Source organism: Dipodomys merriami, unplaced genomic scaffold, assembly GCF_024711535.1.
Source record: "Dipodomys merriami isolate MVZ:Mamm:240054 unplaced genomic scaffold, mDipMer1.0.p SCAF_7, whole genome shotgun sequence".
In the NCBI taxonomy this organism is placed as follows: Eukaryota; Metazoa; Chordata; class Mammalia; order Rodentia; family Heteromyidae; genus Dipodomys; species Dipodomys merriami.
This window is the reverse complement of record NW_027206290.1, coordinates 38090250-38108408: the sequence shown is the minus strand read 5'-3', so window position 1 is coordinate 38108408 and position 18159 is coordinate 38090250.

Below are 18159 nucleotides of genomic sequence, written 5' to 3'. Positions count from 1 at the left end.
AGTACACACAGTCAGTGCACACACACAGTGGACATACACAGTCAGTGCACACATACAGTCAGTGCACACAGAGTCAGTGAACACAGGGTCAGTTCACAGTCATACACACAGTATACACACAGAGTCAGTGCACACACAGGATCAGTGCACACACAGTCAGTGCATACACAGAGTTAGTGCACACACAGAGTCAGTACACACACAGGGTCAGTGCACACACATGGTCAGCGCAAACACAGGATCAGTGCACACACGGTCCATGCACACACAGGGACAGTGCACACACAGGGGCAGTGCACACACAGAGTCAGTGAACACGCAGTCAGTGCACACACAGGATCAGTGCACACACAGCGCACACACAGGGTCAGTGCATACACAGTCATTGCACACACAATCATTGCACACACAGTCAGTGCACACACAGTGAACACAAGGTCAGTGCACACACATAATCAGTGCACACACCCAGTCAGTGCACACATACAGTCAGGGCACACACAGAGTTAGTGCACACACAGTGCACACAGACAGTCAGTGCACAAAGAGAGTCAGTGTACACAGAGAGTCAGTGAACACACAGTCAGTGCACACATACAGTCAGGGCACACACAGGGTGAGTGCACACACAGGATCAGTGCACAACACAGTCAGTGGACACACACAGCCAGGGCACACACAGTGCACACAGAGAGTCAGTGCACATACAGGGTCAGTGTACTCACAGGGTCAGTGCACACACACAGTGCACACACAGGGTCAGTGCTCTCACAGAGTTAGCACACACACAGTACACACACAGTCAGTGCACACACAGGGTTAGTGCACACACACAGTGTACACAGAGAGTCAGTGAACACACAGTGCACATACCCAGTCAGTGACACAGGGTCAGTGCACACACAGTGCACACACACAGTCAGTGAACACACAGTCAGTGCACATAGGATCAGTGCACACACAGTCAGCGCACACACAGGTTCAGTACACACACAGTGCACACACAGTCAGTGCACACACAAAGTCAGCACACACATAGGGTCAGTGCACACACAAAGTGCACACACAGGGTCAGTGCACACACAGGTCAGTGCACACACACAGTGCACAGACAGGGTCAGTGCACTCCCACAGGGCACACAGACAGTCAGGGCACACACATAGTCAGTGCACACACACAGTCAGTGCACACATACAGTGCATACACAGGTCAGTGCACACCCACAAGGTACACAGACAGTGCACACACAGAGTCCTCCCTTCAAGGGGAAGGTGTTCCCTGCAGGTGGTAGTGCTCCTATTGCCTGGCTGAGTGAGGCTCAGGGTGCAGTGGTTTGGGACCCAATTTCTCCAGAAGCAGAGTGGGTTGAGAAGGAGTTGCATGGTGAAGTGACACTGGACTCAGTACCAAGAGCCTGGGGCTGGGCTCACGTCTGACCCCTCTCCTGGGGCTGAGACCCCAGGGTCCTTTCCAGATAATCTGAGCACATACAACCCAGAGACTCTGAACTCTGGTGAAGCAGCAAAAGCCAGGACTGGAGGTATGGCTCACATGGTAAAGCGCCAGCCTAGAGTGCAAACACTACAGGCAGCGCCCAGACCCTGGGTTCAAGCCCCGGTGCCGGTCCAAAAAAAAATTATTTTCAGCACATGTTGTGTTCTTCTGGCTTCCACTGCAGAATTTCTATTCCAGAAAGTTCTTGGCCATCCTCTCTGTGTGTATGTCGCATCTACCACTCTCTAGTTGCTCTGTCAAATGTTGCATGAGAGCCGTGATGGAGTGGTTTGCTCTGTTCTCTGTGCTGAGTTTCTTGGTATCCCTTTCCATGCACTTCGGCTCCCGCCCTGCATGTGGTGTCTAGCATCGCTCCTGGTCCCAATTTTTATTTCAGTGATCGTGCCTTTTTTTTCCAAGTAAAACCTAATAATTGTTTTTAATGTCTCCTTGTTCTTTACGATCACTGCTGCTCCCTAAACCAGCCCGAGTACCTGAGGGTTACCTATTTTAAGAATATCTCCAGCCAGGCACCAGTGTCTTAGCTTTTAATCCTAGCCACTCAGGGGGCTGAGATCTGAGGATCACAGTTCAAAGCCAGCCCGGGCAGGAAAGTCCATGAGTCTCATCTCCAGTTAACCATCAAAAAGCCAGAAGTGGAGGTGTGGGTCAAATGGTAGAGCACCAGCCTTGAGCAAAAACACTCAGTGGAAGGCATGAGGCCCTGGATTCGACTCCTCAGTACCACATATACAGAAAAGGACAGAAGCAGTGCTGTGGCTCAAGTGGTAGAGTGCTTGCCTTGAGCAAAAACAGCTCAGGGACAGCGCCAGGCCCTGAGTTCAAGTGCCAGGACTGGAAAAAATAAATAAAATTATATATATATATATATGTATATGTATATATATATATACATATACATATGTGTGTGTGTGTGTGTGTGTGTGTGTGTGTGTGTGTGTGTGTGTGTGTGAAATTGAGGTGAAATTTCTAGCCCATAAACACGAAGCCAGCTCAAGCTGAGCAGTGCATCGGCACTGGCGTCACCGGCTGTGGTCCAGCTGAATACAGCATCTCTAGCACAGGTCAGACCCACAGCTCCGTCCTCGTGCTGGGGAAGGTTCTCCCAACAGACAGTACATTCCTGAGGTGATGGGGCCATCCTCTCCTGACTCTCCTGAACTCTCTTGAGTGGAGTCTGAGATTTGCTCCTGGTTCTGAGCAGCACTTGAAAAGATGGATTTGAGGTCAGAATACAAACTCCTCCCCTCCTGCCCTCCTCCCCTCTCCCCTCCTCCCCTTCTCCCCTTCTACCCTCCTCCCATTCTTCCCTCCTCTCCTCCTGCCCTCCTCCCCTCCTCTCCTCCTTTCCATCTCCCCTCCTCCCCACTCCCTCCTCCCCATCTCCCCAAGGCAGAGCTGGGTCCTGTTATGAAGGCTTGCTCCCTGAACGTGTGCACGTCCTTCTGTGCTAACTCCAGTTACATTGTAAATGTGCCTTAAATGTATATTCTGTTTCAAAGTGAGCAGCCACAATCTGAATATTGGGACTCACTGAATAATTAATTTTTCTATGATTTCTTCCACTTTGAGAACTGCAATCTTCATGAATATATAAATATGAGCTAAGAGCTTGGAAATTGAGGGTGATGGGGAAGAATTTCAGAGAAATTTATAAAACGATTGTGCATTATATATACATATATACACATATACACATGCACACACACATGCGCACACACACACACACACACACACACACACACACACACATATGTCATGGGGCTTGAAATCTGGGCCTGGGCACTGTCCCTCAGCTCTTCAGCTCAAGGCTAGCACTCTACGACTTGAGCCACAGTGCCACCTCCAGTTTTCTGGTGGTTAATTGGAGATAAGTCTCATGGCCTTTCCTGTCAGGGCTGAATTTGAACCACGATCCTCAGACCTCAGCCTCCTGAGTAGCTAGGATGACAGGCATGAGCCACCAGTGCCCGGTGGCAATTAGGCAATAGATTTAGTACAAACAGACCCTAACCTATTTTTTGCTTTCAACAATGGAAAGTAAATCTTCCAGTTGGTGTTTCAGGATTTTAGTCCTTAGAAATAGCCGTATGTGAGCGCCAGTCAGCAATTGTGCTTTCCACATTACAACTCTATGCAATTTACATGCTACACAAATACCCTGAATACCAGCTGGCATACTTGTTCTTCAGAATTACCTAAACATGGCTTTCTCTTCTGCTACATTCATCTCCCCACATGCACAGGCAGGGACCGTTGTCTGGCATGTGTTATTATTTAGTAGTTTTTCTTTGCTGGAAAAATGTACAGCCTCATCATGATTCGAAAAAAATCTTACTTAAAATCTGGTTAAAGTCTGTTTGTTTTCTTTTCCCCTTAAACTAAACCTGTTGTCTAATGGCAATTTAAAAAATGTAATGCACGGGCTGGGAAGATGGCTCAGTGGTAGAGCGCTTGCCTTGCATGCCTGAGGCCCTGGGTTCGATTCCTCAGCACCACATAAGCAAAAAGAAAAAAGCCAGAAGTGGCGCTGTGGCTCAAGTGGTAGAGTGCTAGCCTTGAGCTGAAGAGCTGAGGGATAGCACCCAGGCCCAGAGTTCAGGCCCCACGACCAGACCCCAAAAAAAAAAAAATGTAATGCACAAGCCGGGTGCTGGTGTCTCACACCTGTCATCCTAGCTACTCAGGGAGATCACGGTTCAAAGCCAGCCCAGGCAGAAATGTCTCTGAGACTCCTATCTCCAATTAACCACAGAAAAGCCAGAAGTGGAGCTGTGGCTTAAGTGACAGAGCACTGACCTTGAGCAAGAGCTCAGCCACAGTGCCCAGGTTCTGAGTTCAAGCTCCACAATTTACAAACAAATGTGTGCATGCGCGTGTGCACGCGCGCACACACACACACATACACATACACATACACATACATATACATATACAATGTCACAATTCTTTGTTGTTTCCCATCATCCTCAATTTGCAGTTGGGTGCTGGTGGCTCACGCCTGTCATCCTAGCTACTTAGGAGGCTGAGAGCTGAGGATTGTGGTTCAAAGCCAGTCTGGGAAGGAAAGTCCATGAGTCTCTTATCTCCAATGAACCACCTGAAAAACTGGAGTGGTGCTGTGGCTCAAGTGGTAGAGTGCTCTCCTTGAGCAAAAGAAGCTCAGGGACATGTTTGGGCCCTGAATTCAAGCCCCATGACTGACAAAAAAAAACAACAACAACCAAACCAATCTTACTTAAACACTGGACAATGGCCTTGGCTCACACCTGAAATCCAGCACAAAATAAATGAATGAATGAATGAATGAATGAATGAATGAATAAGCAAATAAAGATCTGGATAATGGAGAATAAAGGAGGCCAGGCTTCCTGGAGGGGCAGGTCGGGCACTGGGAATAGAACACGGAGATACTGGGACAGAATTTTCTTGTATTGCCATGGCATCGTTCTTAATGTGTATGAGGAATTGACTTAATTCCAGAACAGCGTCTGTCAGTCCTGACTACATTCTGATTGTCATCTGTACCCTTGAACCAACCCCGCTCTCAGATCACAGTTCCAGTACCCCATCTCTGCTCTTGGATTACAGTTCCAGCACCCCGTCACTGTTCTGGGATCATAGTTCCAGCACCCCGTCTCTGCTCTCTGGTCTCTGCTCTTGGATCACAGTTCCAGCACCCTGTCCTGCTCTCGGTCTGTTTAGTGCGGGGTGCAGGTTATTTGCGTCTCTGCTCAGGTGGGCTGGGCTCAGTGATTTCTTCACCCAGAAGCAGAAGGGACATTCATTGCCTGAGAGCTAAGGACGTGGTGGATCCAATCTCGCCCACACACTCTTGGAGCCAGGCCAAGGCACCAGTTATGCTGGGAACGGCTCCAGTGCCACATTGGGAAGCAGTCGCCCTCATCATCAACGATATATATATTTTTTGAGGGAACAGTACTGGGTTTTGAACTCAGGGCTTGAGCTGGCAGGCTCTGACAGGAGAGCTGCACCCCAGTCCTGCCTGCAGACACAGCCGTAGAAACCCCTCGCCCCTGCATAAAACATAGCAGATCTATAAAGCACACGTAGAGAACCATGTAAGGGTTTTGAGACATGAATACATATGTCATGTCTACATCAGGATAAACATTTCTGTCTCTTCAACTACTTATCATTTCTTCATGGTGAAAACATTTGATTTCTTTCTTTCTTTCACATTCTCCATGTTCCCAGACTGAGGAACAATACAGCAGCAAAGCAGATTGTAGGGGGTTGAGTTCTTAAATCAGGTGACACCGAATTGATCAGGCTTGTGTGAGAGAGGCAGAGGTGTACACAGAAACACTCATCACAAGAAATACACACTAAATGCTCTGTTCTGGAGAAGGCACTGCAGAGATTTGAACTCAGAAGAGGTAACCAGGAGGACAAAGGAAAACAGAGGGAGACTCCCAAACGAAGAATGCTTTGACTCGATTCAGCTGCAAACTAACTTCTCCTTCTTTTGAGTATTTCTCTTTGAGATTGGGGAAAGACTTTAGCCATTTTTTAGAGGCTATTTTAAAATAGCTGGTGGCTCACGTCTGTTACCCTAGCTACTTAGGAGGTTGAGATCTGAGGGTCACAGTTCAAAGCCAGCCTGGTACCTCCAGTTAACCAGCAGAAAGCTGGAAATGGAAGCGTGGCTCACGTGATAGAGTACCACCCTTGAGCAGAAAAGGCAAGTGAAAATACAAGGCCCTGCATTAAAATTTTTTTTTTATGTTATACAAAATAGCAAGCCTGGTGTGGCTCTCTAGGTTTCCCTGCCTTCCTGTGGCACTGCACCTCGCTCCCACAGCGCCTTCCCTCGGGTCTGCATGGGCCTGAGAGGCACGTGACCTCATCATAGCCAATGAAGTGCCAGAAGACTCCTGGCACCCAAGTCCCTCTGCCCTTCCAGAGGCCAGGCTGGAGCTGCTGTCTTCTGCCACAGGCCCTTAGATTCTGGGCTGAGGTAGGGGTGGGTTAGAAAACACAACACGGGAGGTGGATGTGATCTGGTCTCTGGATTCAGCCGTGCCTGAAGCCAGGCCTGCTCCTGGACAGTCCATTTACAAAGACTAGTATGTTTCATCTTTGCTTAAGTCACTTGCATGCTAACTGTACACCCCTCATCGGACTTTTCATCAGTAATAAAGGGGAAGATGCTAGGAGATGACACTGCGCTCTGGACCCTAATTCTGATTTTAAGAGAAGAACGGGGAAGAAACCTTGTAATCTTCAGAAGCAAAACATTAGGATAAACTACTTCTCGTGCGTGTGGTTAGTGCGACGGGAGGCGCCGAGCGCCAGCTGTACTCAGCACACGCTCGTGGTTTCCTTTCTGAGTCTCAGGAGGAAAATGCACAGTCACGCTGACGGCCACTGCCGTGTGTGGAGACGGCCTGGAGCGTTCCTCCGCAGTGCCAATTACAGTCTAGTAGCAGAAAAAGCAATTAAGCTGGGGACGTGCATGCTCCTCTTTTAAAGAGCATTTGTTAGCCCTGTGCAAACATTGTCTACCCCTCTTATAAATATTGCCCGGTGCCATGGCTTTAACTAGAGTTATGCAGGCATGAAATACCCCTGGCTTGCCAATTTCCTATTAACTTGGACGTGCTGGGAGTGCCTGGCAGCCAGGAAGCATTGAGAACGCCAAAGAAGTCATTGGCCTTGTGCTGGGCCACGGAAACGTGTCCAGTAATGTTTAACTTCCAGGCCCCAGGCAGACTCCTCTCCGCTGACTCACTGCAAAGCCTGCGATCGTCAGAGTGAGGCTGGTCGTTCCTTACGTCTCTCTCAAGGTTTCTGTTTTCCTCTCTCTTCTTTACACCCTTTCCCTTGGCATTGCGCCCCTCATCTTCCGGAATCAGTTGAGGATTTTACGTATAAGAGAGTTCCGAAGAGATTTATACATCCTAGGTTATGATGTCTTATGATAAATTTCATATTCATGTAGTAGAAAAATAAGCAAGCCAAATAGTCATGCCTTGCTGACAATTCTTGTGGGAAGCCAGTGTTCCAGCCTGAAATCCATTGTTTTCAGTGTTACTGGGAGAAACCCCACAGGCTGGGTGCCCAGGCCTCCATCGGTGTTTCCTCAAGGACCACGCTGCCCCCCAGTCCTGTCCATCAGAGCTGATATGCACCGTGTACCCAGAGTGCTGCCCACCATCCTGCTGGGCTGGGCGCCATTCACAGCATGAGAAGCTCCAGCTGGGACCTCATTCCTCACCCTGAAAACCAGGTCCCTGCGGGGATGACAGATGTCAACTCAAGAACCGCTGCATGCTGCGCTGCACGCTCATTCCACAAACACCTCTGTGAAGAAGTCAGCGTTGGCTGGGCACTGACAGTGGAGATATTTACCTCATTCCATTCACCACTTCTGTCCAATCTCACTCTTCACCCCACCAAAGAAGTAGAAACGATGGCATTTGCCTCTATTTTCTGCCTGGCTGAGGAGACATTCTCTCTCTCTGATTCTCTCTCCATCTGTCTGTCTGTCTGTCTGTCTGTCTGTCTGTCTGTCTGTCTGTCTGTCCTCTCTCAAGGTAAGAGACATCCTGTTTCTCCTCTCTCTCTCTCCCTTACCATATCTCATGGCATACCAAGTTCAAGTTTAATTATTTATTCTCCAAACATAACAGATTTTTCCATTTCCATTATCTCAGTCTTCATCCAGACCTTCAAAAATCTCTTGGTGTCTCACCCTTAAACTTCTCTAATCATAGCCTGTCTACTTAGCTGCCAGTTAATGTTCTCAAATATGTCTGACCATACTGCTTCTTTGCTTACACCCCCCATGGCTTCCTGTCTACCCTGGAGACCAGCTCCTCTTTTGTTTTCTTCTGGCACAGGTCTAGATTCTGTCTGTTTTCCCCAGCTCCTTCCTTGGGTCTTTCCTTCTAAGCTGCCCACCTGCCCCTGGGCCTTTGAACCTGGTGTTCCTGCTCTCCACAGCCTTGGTCTACCTGTCTGCTTCTCTGGAGCTAGAGGTGGGTTCAGCGTGGGCTTGCCAGCTGCCCAGCTGCCAGAGCCTTTTTCTGTATTCCCAGACCTTTGAGATGTGGTTTACCAAGGCATTTCTATCTGATCATCATCATTTGTTAGCATATTGTGAATGCCTTCAGAGCCCGGTTGGCCTTGTGGCTCCCAGGATGAGGCCTGTTGCTTGGCTTTAGCTGTGGGCACTTGGTGTGGCGCTGGGCCGAAGAGGGATGAAGGCACCATTCCTATGCCGCACCCCAGCCACTGGAAAGGTGAGACAATCCAGTCTTTGTGAATGGTTAACCAGCCAGGCTGGGGAATAAGGAAGTTGAGGCCGGAACTGGTTTGGACCTTGGGGTGCGGCCATTTGTTGAGAGAGGAAGAGGAATGACAAAGAGAAACGTCCTGAGCTCCAAGTACAAAGGCGGAAAGCACGGGTTGTGCTCTGGTCGGGGAGGGGTGTGTGTGCACTGCCACTTGGAGCGCCAGGGTCGGAAGCAGCTGGAAGATTCCGAGCGAGGAAGAGGGCGGTGTGTTAGGGTTAGCCTGTGGGGCCAGGGCAGTTCAGGGGAAGAAAACAAATCACAAGCAGCTGCACAGTGCAGTTTGGGGCAGGTGGGGCCTGGTCTGTGGCATTAGGAGGAAGTGGTACGGAGCTACCTTGAGGGCAGACCTGGGCCAGGGGAACCTTTCAGCTGGACAAGGGAGAGAGAGAGGGGTGGCCTAGAGATCTGAAGCCAGAGAGCAGATGGCATCTTTGACAACGTTTTGAGAAGAGATAACATGTTTTCTCTGAGACTGGGTATGTTGGAGAGGACTATAGGCTAGCTGGGAGAAAGAGCCGGCACTCGTGAACAGCACACACGCGAGTGCGCGCACACACACACACACACACACACACACACACACACACACACACCATTTCTACCAAGTGTTGGTTCAGCTGGTCAGCTGCGCTGTCCCGGCCAGCCCCTGGAGTCCCTGGAATCCCTGGAGCCCTGGGATACAGACAGGGCCAGGTCCCTGCCCACCCCCCTTCATTTAGAGTCCCAGGGTGTGAATCACATTCTGATACTCATCAGCCAGAGTCCCACAGGCTGGAACTCCTCCACTGTGAAAACATGGGGAAGATGCCATTGCCGAGCGCTTCCCAACTTTGGATTGCTGCCCAGCTTTTGTATGGACATACGGAGAGGAGACATGCTTGGGTATGCGGCCAGGTAAGGCTGGCTTCCCTTGGGTTCTGAATGGACTAGTCTGAGAAGAGACTCCGGGGAGGGGCCCTGGAGCCGACCAACGCCCAGGAACTGGGCGTGCTGGCACCTCGTCCGGCTACTCCTTTGATTTAAGAATTGCATCTGGCTGTGCAGGGTAAACTGCAATTGACATTGGGGAGATGACAGGTGGCTTTACCGACCAAGGGCTGGAAGGAAGGGGACGGCCAGATCATGTGGAGTCTGCACTGTGGTTTCTGGGGAAGTTTGAAATAGGAACCCTACCTTGGCATGCAGATTGCATCGTGGCCAAGGGCTCTGCTTATGATTCCCAGCTCTCCTTTCCCACAGCTATAAAAAGGAGTTAATCAGAGGTGCCGCTTAGGTTTAATTAGTTAATGCTGTGAAGTGCTTTGAAGATGCAGACATGATTATAAATACCCTCAGTTAAAAGCCCTCTTTTAAGAAATACAGGGTGAAGCTAAGAGTTAACAAAGCATTTTGTCCACAAATTTGCTCAGGGAAAACAAGGGTAGCTTAGCTTCAATGAGGAGCTTCCCCAACACACTAATGCTGCAGCTGGGGAGGGGAGAGGATGGGATGGGGGAGATGATGGAGGGGGAGATGATGGAGGGGAGAGATGATGGAGGGGAAATGATGGGGTGGGGAGATGATGGAGGGGGAGATGATGGAGGGAGAGATGATGGAGGGGGAGATGATGGAGAGGGAGATGATGGAGGGGGAGATGATGGAGGAAGAGATGATGGGAGGGGGAGATGATGGGAGGGGGAGATGATGGAGGGGGAGATAATTGAGGGGAGATGATGGGAAGGAGGGGGAGATGATGGGAGTAGGAGATGATGGGAGGGGAGAAGATAGGTGGGGAGATGATGGAGGGGAGATGATGGAGGGGGAGATGATGAAGGGGGAGATGATGGAGGGGGAGATGATGAGATGGGGAGATGATGGGAGGGGAGAAGATAGGTGGGGAGATGATGGAGGGGGAGATGATGGGATGGGGAGAAGATAGGTGGGGAGATGATGGAGGGGAGATGATGGAGGGGAGATGATGGAGGGGGAGATGATGGGAGGGGGAGAAGATAGGTGGGGAGATGATGGAGGGGGAGATGACGGGAGGGACTTTTTACCTTTTTAATATTTTTTATTGTTGAAAAAACAGAAAGGAAATCACTTGTCTCCATTGGGATAAGAATAAATCCCTTACTTTAAAGGAAAAAAATTCACAGCACATCTTCTCCATCTCTGGATAATTTGGCCACAAAGTCAAAGTGAAGGAGAGGGAGGGAGGGAGGGAGGGAGGGAGGGAGGGAGGAAGGAAGGAAGGAAGGCAGGCAGGCAGGAAGGGAGCAGTGCTTAAGATATTTTATCTTGAAAAAGATGGCTGAATGCCAGTGGCTCCTGCCTGTACTCCTAGCTACTCAGGAGGATGGGATCAGAGGATTTGGGGTGGAGCCAGCCTTGACAGGACAGTCCCCCAGCAGGACAGACAGGAGACACTTACCTTCAATTAATCACTCAAAAACAGACTGGAAGTGGTGCTGTGGCTCAAGTGGTAAAGTGCTAGTCTTGAGCACAAAGAGGCTCAGGGACAGCGCCCAGGCCCTGAATTCAAGCCCAAAACTGATAAAATAAAGAAGAACTCCAACTGATATGTATATAATTGGAACATACATATATACACATATATATGTATGTCATTCACACACATGTATTTCCTCTCTAAAATTTCATTCTGCTTCTGCCTAACTAATTATAATAACATAAAAGATGCCGCACAGCTAACAGTATTAAGGCCATACATTACTTCACCTTAAGGGCTTCTCCGCAGAGTCACGTGGTTGAGCGGCTGTGCCGGATGAAAAGCTAGGGGTGGGAGGGGACAGCCATTGGGATGCTGAGCTCCACGATTGGTGGACGACGCCCTCTCTGCTCATCTTCTCAAAACACAAAGCTGCCAATGCTTGGGAGGAGCGCCCCTCCCACAGCTGGCCCCACCGCTGAACGGAGGCCAAGACAGCAGAAAGGGCAGTCCCAGGGGAGGTCAATCTGCCCGGCCAATGTCTGCTGTTTGCTGTCACTTGTCATCGTTAATTCTGCCTGGCAGAGGGAGGGCTGTCTGTTAGACAAAGGATGGTTTCTCCTCCAACCACATTTGAATTCTTACCTCGAGAGCCTTTATTCTGATGGACGAAGCCATAAAGGAATTAGGGGTTTGTCTCAGTAGTCTGCCTGTAATTACTTTTTCTACTGAATGGCTCCGAAAGCCAGAGCATAATGATTTTAAGGGGTGCAATGCTTGGCCACGGGTACCAGGTCTGAATGCAGAGTGGGGATGCGGGCACAGGGGAGGATGGTCTGCGGTGACTCAGGAAAGAGCAGGAGAAAGTTCTTCGGCGTGCTCCTTGAACTTGGTAGGGCTCGAAGGAATTGCTGGACTACTACCTTCACCCGGCTCCACAGCCTGCCTTCCCATTGAGAAAGCGGGAGGTGGGGGGAAGGGAGGGTAGGGGAAAAGCAAAGGACGAGGCAACAATGCTCCATAGGAAATGGACTCGCTACCTTGCTCATGTACCTGTAACCCCTCTGTGCAGTATTTTCACAATAAAGAACTTATTTAAAAAAAGAAAGCCTATTCTTTATGAAATGGCATGATTATATACAAGGTTTTTCTTTTTTTTTTTTCTTTCCTTTTTTGTTAGTCGTTGGGTGAACTCAGATCTGGGTGCTGTCTCTGAGCTCTTTTGCTCAAGGCGGGCGCTCTGCCACTTGAACCACAGTGTCACTTCTGGATTCAGGAATGGGGGTCTTTGAAACAGGCAGAGGCGGCTGTGGCTGAGGGTGGCTATGCATGGGGCTGCCCCATGTAAGCTGCAGACCAGGGTCCCCCAGTGACTGAGGTCCAGCAAATCATTCCATCTGGAGATGTGAAGAGATCCAATATGATAGAAACAGACGAACAGCTGTGCTGCCAGTGTGCCTGTGCCCAGGGCACCAGGGCCCCAGCTTCAGAAAGCCGCTTTCTGTCAAAGCTCATCTTAGAATGAAATGTTCTGGGTTGGGCTGGAGTGTGGCTCAGGGTTATAGTGCTCGCCTTGCATGCATGAAGCTATGGGTTCGATTCCTCAGTACCACATACACAAAAAAAGCTGGAAGTGGCGCTGTGGCACAAGTGGTAGACTGCTAGTCTGGAGCTGAAGAGCTGAGGGACCGTGCTCAGGTCCCAGAGCTTGCAAAATAAACAAATAAATAAAAATCTTGTGGGTTCTCCAAGCTCATTAGTGGAAGGGTCCGGTGTATTCTCCAAGACTCCCAAGGCCATGGCCAGTTCCCTAATTTGCTTCCTTCTGCCGAGCACTGTACAGGTTTGCATGGTGCCCTTTCCAGGCTGGCTTTTTGCAGGATCTCGCAGCCCCTCTCTCTCTCCTACTCACATTCTAAGAAAAGCTGGCCATCCTCACATGCTTATTTATGCATCGAAGCTCCCTCTGCTGCAGAAATAAAGTAGGAGCACACACTGCAGTCCTGCTGCCCAGAGCCCTCCTCTTTCTGAGAAGGCAGAAGAAGGTTCAGGTTGCCCTTGGGTGCAAACCCCTGGCTCTACACTGCTCCTGTAGTTGGGCAGCAGCTGCTCCCGTGTGCCCCCCCCCTACACACACACGGATTTCTTTCCCAGCTCATGTCTGTGTCTGCAGTTGTGACTGGGACACACTTTTCCTGCTCCTTGTTAGTACAACCGCTCTCTTCAAATAATTTGCTTTCCTGTGGACTCACGTGGGACCTGAAGACCTTAAGGCTGTGTTAAAGGGGTGAATGTGGCCCAGAGGTGGTGTTTGCTGGGGTCTGGGAGCAGGCAAGCGAGGTCAGGCCAGGCCTGGTGCTGGCTGGGTGAAAGGCGGGGCCGCTCAGGTCTCAGAACCTGCTGGGCCGGTTGCGGTGTTTCCTTTTTATTTCTCACTGCCACAGGGTGAATGGTTTACTTGGCACTGCTGGGGAAGGTCAGGGGCTCCATCATGCTCCCAGCCAATCAGATATAGCACCGAGGAACAAGACAGCAAGACAGCTGCCCGCCTGCCCGCTCCCGATTCAACTTTAGACCTAGGCTGCCAGTGGCTTGTTACTTTGGCTGACTTCTGACATGGAAAGGTCTGGAACCACGGCCCAAGTCAGCATCTCCTGTGAGGCGCACACCTTGCTTGTATCAGGGCCCTGTGGTCACTCATGTCCTCTCCTTGTTGCTCAGTGTCACCTCGCTGCTCTGCTCTCTGTCCACATGTCCCATCCCTGGGGCCTCCCGCCCTGGCCAACCCATGGAAAGTTCCAGAGGAGTCCTGAGGAGAGTGCCTCTTCCGAGTGCTTTGTGATTTCTGTAATGAGGTTTTGACGCTGGAGGTTCCAGATCTAATGAAATGGTTCTTTGCTTCCTGAACCTCAAGGTTTCTGTCTTTCTGTTTACCAAAGACACCTGGAAAGACACACAGAACTCAGCTCCAGGAGGCAAGAGTGCTCCCAAGCCCCAACTTGAAGTTCATTAAGTCTCCCAGCGTGGGGATGTGCCCATAGTAGCTGAGGTCAAACAGATTAGAGTGAGAATCTGTAGTGTGCCTCGAGTTTTTCCCTCCTCTGTTATCCAGGGTCTGGAAAAAGGAGTGATAACATTCCAGGGAGCTGGGTGCTGGTGGCTCACGCCTGTCATCCCAGCTACTCAGGAGGCTGAGATCTGAGGACCAAAGTTCAAAGCCATAAGGCAGGAAGTCCATGAAACTCTTCAATTAACCACCAGACCAGAAGTGGTGCTGTGGCTCAAAGTGGTAGAAAAGAGCTCAGGGAAAGCGCCCAGGCCCTGAGTTCAAACCCCATGAAACTCCCCTCCCCTGCAAAAAAAGAAGTTGAGCATGATGATGCACACTTGTTATCCTAGCTATAAAAAAAAAGCATACATTGAAGGACTGAGGTCCATTCTGGGATGGGTATAAACTTGAGAACTTATCTGAAAATTAAAAATACCAAAAAGGCTGAAGGCATGGATTGAGTGGCAGAGTGCAGTTCAAGGCTCTCAGTTCAAACTTTAATACTGAAGGGGAAAAAAAGGAAGAGAAAAAAGAAATAAGGAAGAAAAGGGAAGGAAAGACAAGGAAAAGGACTGGATTAAAAAGTCCAAAGGGATGGGAGTAAAAATTTCTTCCTCTTGCCAAAGAAATTCCTTCCTCTTGCCATTCACGATCTTGATGGCACATAAACCCCTGACATGATTTGAGTTCTGAAGTTGGGCGGCTCTCTCTCAATCGGCCTTCTCTGACCGGCTGTTTTTCATAACTCCGGTCTTCTGTAAGGAGCTATGCCCGTTCGGATCAGTGTCTAGGGGTCATTTTACCTCACCCAGGCTCAGGTAAACAAGTCGTATTGGTTTACAAAGGAAAACTACAAGCTCTGTGGTGTTTTTGAGACTAGTTTCAAGTGCGCAGTGGAATTTTTCTCAGTGCGTATTTGAGTCCTTTCTTGTGTACTAGTTTCCAGTGTTCATCGGAGTACACCGTATGCAGGAATACCTTGAGATAAAAATAATCCCCCTCCTTCACTGATAGTTTAAATATTTACAAAGCAGAGAGACTACTCTAAAAATAGGCAATTTTAACTAGATCTTATTGTAGTTGTCTAAATGGACAGAGAGGCACTTAACTCCTGAACTAAGACACAATTAGTCGAGCAGAAAGGAACTCTTGGGGGGACTAATTGCTTTTAAAAAGATAAATGGAATTGAACCAGAGAAGCAGAAAATTACTTTTGTTGAGAATCATCTTGGTTTTTCAAGGGTGGGAGGAAAGGAGCCCAGCGGACGGGAGGATTTGTCCCTTCCTGGCATCTCCGTTTTGCAGACTTCAAGCCCAGTGCTGCCCGAAAAGGGAGGCTGAGCAGGGCCCCCGTGCCCCTCCCCTGCACCCTACCCCTGCCTTGTGCCTGGCCCCTGCCCGGTGCCCACCCTGCCCTCTGTGGCTTTCTGTGAAGTTATCTCAAAGGGCAAGGTTTGACTCCCTCTGTGAAGGCAGTGTAAGCTCCACTTTGTTTTGAACCTGGCCTTGGGGCAGGGATGGAGGGGATAGGGGAAGGGGGGTAGCAGGGCCTCTTACGGTGGCCACACGTGCGGGTGTGGAACAATAGTGTTCTTGGCTCTTTGGTCTAGCTGAGGATGCAGTGCACAAAGGAAGTGTGGTGTCACCATCATGATGGTGCTGAGACTCTGGGAACAGGGGCAAATCTGGAGACGTGCTGTCCTTTTGTGGTGTGTGTAGTAGCAGTACTGGGGCTAGAGCTCAGGACCCCACGCTCTCACTTAGCTTTTTCCTCCAGGCTGGGGTGTTACCATTTTAACTACACCTCACCCTCTGGCTTTTTTTGTGTGTGGCTGATTGGAGATAAAATTCCCTTGGATTTGTCTGCCTGGGCTGGCTTCAAACCTTGGTCCTCAGATCTCAGTGTCCTGAGTAGCTAGGATTATAGGCATGAGCTGCTGGACTCCTCCTCTCCGTGTCCACCTCTGTCCTGGGTGCCCGGGAGACCTCCCAGCCCCCCACTGCTCTCCCCCTGCACCCTCCAGCAGGTGCCCACATAGCACCAGGGTGAACACACAGGTGTAATCAGGGGGCGCCGATCACCGGACTCACACCAGTCCAGGTTCCCCAGGGTGCGGGGAGACTGCCAGCCTGCCTGCACAGAACTAAAGACGGGGTCCTCACACACAGGACGGGGTCCTCACACAGAGGATAGGATCCTCACACAGGTGACAGGATCCTCACACAGATGTCAGGGTCTTCATACACATGACAGGGTCCTCACACAGAGGACAGGGCCTTCACACACAGGACGGGGTCCTCACACACACAACAGGGTCCTCATACACATGACGGGATCCTCACACAGGTGACAGGATCCTCACACAGATGACAGGGTCTTCACACACATGACAGGGTCCTCACACAGAGGACAGGGACTTCACACACATGATGGGGTCCTCACACACACTGGCAGGGTCCTCACACACATGACAGGATCCTCACATAAAGATGGGGTTCTCACAAACATGACAGGGTCCTTACATACATGATGGGGTCCTCACACACATTTCAAGGTCCTTACACACACGACGGGGTCCTCACACACATGACAGGGTCCTCACACATATGAAAGCATCCTCACACAGAGGATAGGATCCTCACACAGGTGACAGGATCCTCACTCACATGACAGGTCCTCACACACATGACGGGGTCCTCACACAGATGACAGGGTCCTCAACACACACATGACAGGGTCCTCACACACATTTCAAGGTCCTTACACACACGATGGGGTCCTCACACACATGACAGGGTCCTCACACACGTTTCAAGGTCCTCACACACATGACGGGGTTCTCATACACATTTCGAGGTCCTCACATACATGACGGGGTCCTCACACACATGACAGGGTCCTCACACACACGACAGTGTCCTCACAATGACAGGGTCCTCACACACATTTCGAGGTCCTTACATGCATGATGGGGTCCTCACACACATTTTGAGGTCCTTACACGCATGACGGGGTCCTCACACACATGATGGGGTCTTCACACACATGACAGGGTCCTCACACACATGAAGTTCTGAGTTCTCTACTTCCAAAAAGGAAAGAGAAATCGACAGCATTTTTCTGTCACCAGCAGCTCCTGTGTACTCCTAGCACCAAAAAAAGGCCCTCTCCTGGTCCACAGCCACAGGTCCAATTTTTTTTCTGCCCAATTCTGGGAGAGCTGACCAGTGTTTGGGAGCTCAGGATGCAAATGACCAGATAGAGCACTCAGAACTTGTGGGCCTTAAAACAAAATTATTTTAATGCTCCCACGTTCTGAGTCCTCTACTCCTTCCCCAAAGGACAGACAAGCCACCAAAGAGAAATAGACAGCATCTTTCTGACACAAGCAGCAACTTTGTGCATCCTAGCGCTGACAAAAGGCCGTCTCCCGGTCTAAAGCCACAGGTGGAAATTTTTTTTCTGCCAAAATCTGGGAGAGCATACGAGTGTTTGGGGGCTCAGGATACAAATGACAAGGTAGAGCACTCAGAACTCGGAGGCCTTAAAACAGCATTGTTTTAAAGCCCCAAAATTCCGTGTGTTCTACTCCTTGCCAAAGGACACACAAGTCACTGAAGAGAAATACACAACATCTTTCTGTCACAAGCAGCTCCTGCGTGTGTCCTAGAAGGCATGAATCCCCTCTTGCTGTCCAGAGTCACAGCTGGAATTTTTTTCCTCACCCAATTCTGGGAGAGTTGACCAGTGTTTGGGAACTCAGGATGCAAATGGCGAGATAGAGTACTCAGAACTTGGGCTCCTTAAAACAATTTTGTTTTAAGGTCCACAAGTTCTGAGTGC